Raw genomic sequence first — 6,231 nt, 5'->3', positions numbered from 1 at the left:
CATGACTTTCCAACTGAACAGTAGTTTCAACTTCTTCTCTCATTGATGCTGGACTTGGGACACTAGGTTGGGATATATATAGTTCAACTCTATTTGGAGGGTATGGAGCGTTGCTCATCATGAACCGTACATCAGTCTCACTTCGTAATGAGATGAGGATATAGAAAGTAGATCCTGCTACATAACTACCATATCTAAATATTACTTCTACCCCATCATCTCTATTTATGGATAATGCATCACATAATATATTGATTAATGTGTTGAAGTCAACTTGACGATACATGTTTATAAGAAGAGATGGTTGTCTATCATATTCTATCCCGTTTGACCCATTGACACGTGCATATAACATAAAAATTCCACAACGTCCATCGTAGTTTGGCAAATGCAATCTGATATTTATCATAATATTTGTAAGTATATATTAGGCCAACAATATTAATGTGTTATTACTATTTTTTTTTAATATGTACAGATAAAGGAATATTGTTGTTTTTAATAAACAAACAAAATATTAAGACATGCATCATCATTTGACCATAAATCATTGATAAATATTCTTTTATATTGACATGAATCTTTGTTCTTTAATCATCAAAAAATTTACAACAACACAATATTACTAACAATAACATTAACATTCAATATTTGATAATGAATACATCATTCCAAATAATGGGTAAATAATTATATGCATACCTTTTCAATGACTTGATTGTAGAGTTTTCTCAAAAGCACTATAAAAAAAGTCAATACAATATTATGGATATTTTTTTACTATGTAATATTTTTTTTTTGTACTAAAATAATAGACATTAGGAACATATTAATAATTTTACATTAATAGTCATTAGGAACATATTATATTATTTTTATTAATGACTTTTTTATATGTTTCTAAACTCTTAACTCTTAACTTTTTTTTATATGTTTTTTTTTCTTTTCTCCACAAAATAAAGTAATATCACTATTTTTTTAAATATCACTATTTAAATATAACTTTTTTATAACTTTTACATTTAAAAAGATTTATTTTTTCCATTAATAAAATATTTAAATACTTATTTTTAGATTCCATTAAAATTTTCTTTCAACGTGAATTAAGGATAATTTTTTATTTTTAAAAATTTGTGTTAAATTATTTTTACTAAAATTATGAAAAAAGAACCATTATTTTTATTATATAATATTTTTTAAAAACAATATCACTATTCTTTTCTCCACATATTCTTAATTTTACATTAAAAACTATTAATAAATTTAAAAATTTTGGAAAAATGAAAAAAGATTTAAATATAAATTTTACATTTAAAAAGATTTTTTTTCCATCAATAACATATTTAAATACCTATTTTTAGAATTCGTTAAAATTTTCTTTCAACCTATTTTTAGATTTATTTCTTTTTCCAATAAGAACGTTACTTTTTTTTATTAATGATTTTTTTATATGTTTAAACATAAATAATTTGAGACTATGATGTAATATTTAAAAAATCTAAATATCAACCAAATACCAACCAAAAAAGCAACAGAGAATATATCGACTTATTAAATAAATCAACATACTTATAGATATTGCACACTATAAAAAAAAATATATCAACTATAAAAAAATATATCAACTTATTAAAAGAAAAATATTGCACACTGCCAAAAAAAACTTTGCACTTTACTAAATATTCCAACTTACCAGAAAAACTTTGAATAATATCCACGGTAAACAAAATAAACATTAAAAAAATAAGTAAAAACTATCAAAAACTTAATTCAAAGTTAAAAAACAAAAGTATATCAACTTACCAAATAAAATACTATATTGAAACAAATGAAGGAAGAAAATGATCAGTATTTGAAAATAAATGAAGAAAATTTTGTTTTGGGTGAAGATGAAATGAGGACTTCGGTGATGAAGGGGAAGATGAAATGAAGGTTTCGATGAAGGAGAAGATGAAATCGATAAAGGAGGATGAAATCTATGAAGAAGAAGATGAAATCGATAAAGGAAGAGAAATTTGTGAAATGAGAAGATGAAAACGGTGGGAATGAAGGTAAAATGTGGGATTTTTTATGTGAAAACGGGGGAAAACGCCAAATTTGGTCAGAATGCGTCTGTTCATCGCGGCGCGTTAGAGTGAGTTGACAACTCACTCTGTGCGCGCGTGACTGATTTATTTTTTTTTTTAAATGCAGCGTACGGGGCTAATACTAAGCGATCGTTTAGATAACTAAGCAATCATTTAGATTTTATTAAGTGATTGTTTAGAGAATACTAAGCTATCATTTAGCTAACTGTTCTGCGATCGTTTCGATATCCATTATTCGATCATTTGGCTAATAATAAGCAATCATTTAGATAATACTAAGCGATTGTTTAGCTAATACTAAGCGATCATTTAACTAGCTGTTAGCGATCGTTTAGATATCCATTATGCGATCGTGTACTAATTTATAAAGCGATCGCTTAGGTTTTGTCATTCGATCGTTTAGATAATACTAAGCGATCGTTTAGGTTTTGTTAAGCAATCCTTTAGATAATACTAAGCAATCGTTTAGCTAATACTAAGCGATTATTTAGATATCCATTACGCGATCATGTACTAATTTATAAAGCGATCGTTTGGCTAATACTCAGTGATCGCTTAGGTTTTGTTAAGCGGTCGTTTAGATAATACTAAGCGATCACCTAACTGTTACGCGATCGTTTAGTTTTGGTTTAGATAAATTTGTGTTAAATTTGTAGAACACAATTGGTCTTGTACATTTAACTAAGCAAATAAATAACTAAGCTATCGTTTAGATAATTTGTGCTAAAATTACTAAGCGATCATGTATAACTTACGAAGCAATCGTGTATAAACTACTAAGCAATCGTGTATAAATTACTAAGCGATCGTGTATAATTTACTAAGCGATCATGTACGATCGTATATAATTTACTAAACGATCGCATAGTAATTTACTAAATAAAATATTCCCGAATGACACATTAAATGATCGTGTATAATTACTAAACGATCACATAATAATTTACTAAACGATTGTGTGCGATCGTGTATAATTACTAAACGATCATGGATAATTTACTAAGCAATTGTGTGCGATCGTGTATAATTACTAAACGATCGCATAGTTTACTAAGTGATTGTGTTCAACAGACGCATTAATGCGGCGTATGGGGGAAGAAAACTAAATAAAATATTCCCAAATGACTGGTTTATTTATTTTTATTTTAAATGCGGCGTACGGGACAAAAAAAGAAATAATAAAATATTCTAGAGTGCGACTCTTGAGAGACGCACTTGGATGGGACAAAAAAAACTATCTATTTTTACTAAATAAGTTGGAAACTACCCCTTTTCTCGATTAACTTTTAAAACCACCCCATCTATATAACCCCTTATTTTTCTTTTATTCTCTTTGACTAACTAACGACCATAAGAATAAGACGTGGAAAATTGGAATGAAGCGTAAAACAAAAAAATATTAGAGCACATTTACCATTCAATTTTTTTTTAGAAAAGATATTTCATGAAAGTCGTGCCATTTACAAGAAAACACACCATTTAAAGAAGAGTTGTAATTTTCTAGTTTTCTTTTTAAAAAATTGATTTTATACTTTTCCACAACTTTAAATTTAAAACTTTGAAATGATTTTTTAAAATGTTTTCAAAATATTCTTTAAAATGAAAACCGGAATTGAGGTGGAACTGAAATGTAGAACAAGAAAATATTTGACCATTTTTACCGTTCAATTTCATATAAAAAGTGAAAATCATTGTTATAAAATGAAAAATAATTGCTCATCACAATGCATGCTTAGGTTCTATTTCTACCATCTGCGATATTTTTCTCTTTTTATTTCTTTTTCATTTTATAATAATGATTTCATATTTTATTTTTTTTTACTTTATAATAACGATTTCATATTTTATTCCCTTTTCATTTTATAAAACAATTTTCACCTTTTATATACAATTTAATGGAAAATAATGTCAAAATGTTTTTTTTTTCTTTTTTACACTTCAATTCCACGTCAATTCTACTCTATCGTCTATATATATTTTTTAAGTTAAACACAACTCTTCATGTGTTTTTTTTTTATAGATGACACAACTTTGATGAAAAGATGTCTTTTTTCAAAAGATACAATTATGTACCGAGAAATGAAATTGGAAGGCCCGTTTGATAACGTTCCTGTTTTTTGTTTTCTATTTCTATTTCTCATTGTTTTTTTAAGAAACTAACATATTTGATAACAATTCCTGTTTCTGGTTCTTAAAATGAGAAACATTACAAAAAAAAAAAAGAGACCAAAATTGAGAAATTACAACTATTTCGTTTCTATTTTATTTAAAGTTGTCTTTAAAATGTGTTAAAGTGTAGACTTAGTTAGTTGCTCATGAAATATACTCAAAATATTCTTAACTCCATGGTTTTGGGATCAAATCTCACACGAGACTTATTTATTTTATTTTTCTTTCTTTCTTTTATATTTCCTTTTTCTTTATATTATTTTATATTTCCAATATATTTTTTCTTTCTTTTATTTATATTTATTTTCTTCATTATTTTTTATATCTATATGGTAATTAAATTTTGAATTTTGAATTTTCAAATATTTAGATTTATATATTATTTTGATTTTCAAATTTTCAATAGGCTTATTTTTAAATATAGAAAAATGAACCAAAATATTTACAAATAATAGCAAAATATCACATTTTATATGCGATAGACTGCGATATACTACTATATGTGTATATCTAATAAACTGTGATATTTTGTTATATCTGTAAATATTTTTAATAGTTTTGTCATTTTTAATAATTTCCCTTTTCAATATTGTATATATAAATATTTTTTGAATTTTGAATCTTAAATTTTGCAATATGTATTTTTATTTATATTTTTTATTTATTGTTTTTATTTTCCTTACATACTAAACCAGTTATAATTTTGCAATAAATGAATTTTGTTTACTAAGATATTCATTTAGGTTCATTTTAATATTTTTACTAACAACGACATTTACATAATAATATAATTGAGTTAATTGAGTCTACATCATTTAAAATTTAAAACAAATGACTTGAGTGAGAAATAATATTATAAATCAAAATTTAGCAACATATGGATAATAGAAACAATTGTATTATTGTTATTAATTTTACAATGGAACTTATATATATTTGAGATAATTATTTTTTATATGTAAATGCATGCTATATATACTTTTTCTATTTTATATAATTAGATTATATTTAAGGGATTATTATAAATTTAATCCCTTTTCAAAATTTATTTTCATAAATGTCCAAACTTTTTGATATTGTCGTACATAAGATTTAATGGATTTTTCAAACTAGAATACCTTGAATGTGGTGGGCCGCTGGAGAGAAAGTGTGGCATTGGAGAAATTTTTCATATTTACGAAACACTCTTAATGTTGGAGAAAAAATGAAATTATTTGCTAAGATTTTATTCTTTTGTTGGAGAGAGAATATGCATTTATTTGTTGAGATTTTATTCATTTGATTAATTTGAGAGAAAAATGTATTTAATGAAATTTTATTTTCTATTTATATTGGTTTCACGTGTAGGTGGAGAGAATGAGAGATCGGGAGGGATAGAGAGAGAATGAGTTGAAATTTTGAAAAAAAATTGGTTGAAATAAGTCTTGCACGTGCATCAAGTGAACTTTTGAGGTTTTTTTTTTAAAAAAAATATGTGTAATTAATTATAAGCTAAGAATAAAAAGGTAATTAAACTCTAATTTTTGTGTAATTAAAAAGTCATTTGGACATTTTTGAAAATAATAGGAAAGCTGAAATGAAATATAGGACCTTTATTAAGGCTTGTGTGTTGTTATCCCTATATTTAAACTATAAAATATGGAAAAATGTAAGAAAAAAATATAAGAAATAAGAAAGAGTTATCAAAACAATTATCAAACATATTTCTGTTTTTTGTTTTAAAAAAACAGAAAACAAAAAGCAGAGAACGAAAAATAGAAAACAGGAAATGGAAACGTTATCAAACAACCCCGAAGGAATTAATCTGATTAAATTTCCCAAGGAAAGTGTTGAAATCCATCGAGTTTATTTGAAAATTGAAAAAGAAAAGAATATTAAGCAAGACAGCAATACCATACCAATATCGGTCTATTTATAATGACTCGGGGCAAATTTTGTCCTAATTAAAAAAAATACGTATCTAATATCAAATATG

This window comes from Benincasa hispida, chromosome 10, assembly GCF_009727055.1.
Source record: "Benincasa hispida cultivar B227 chromosome 10, ASM972705v1, whole genome shotgun sequence".
NCBI lineage: Eukaryota > Viridiplantae > Streptophyta > Magnoliopsida > Cucurbitales > Cucurbitaceae > Benincasa > Benincasa hispida.
Note: the sequence above shows the minus strand (reverse complement) of the source record.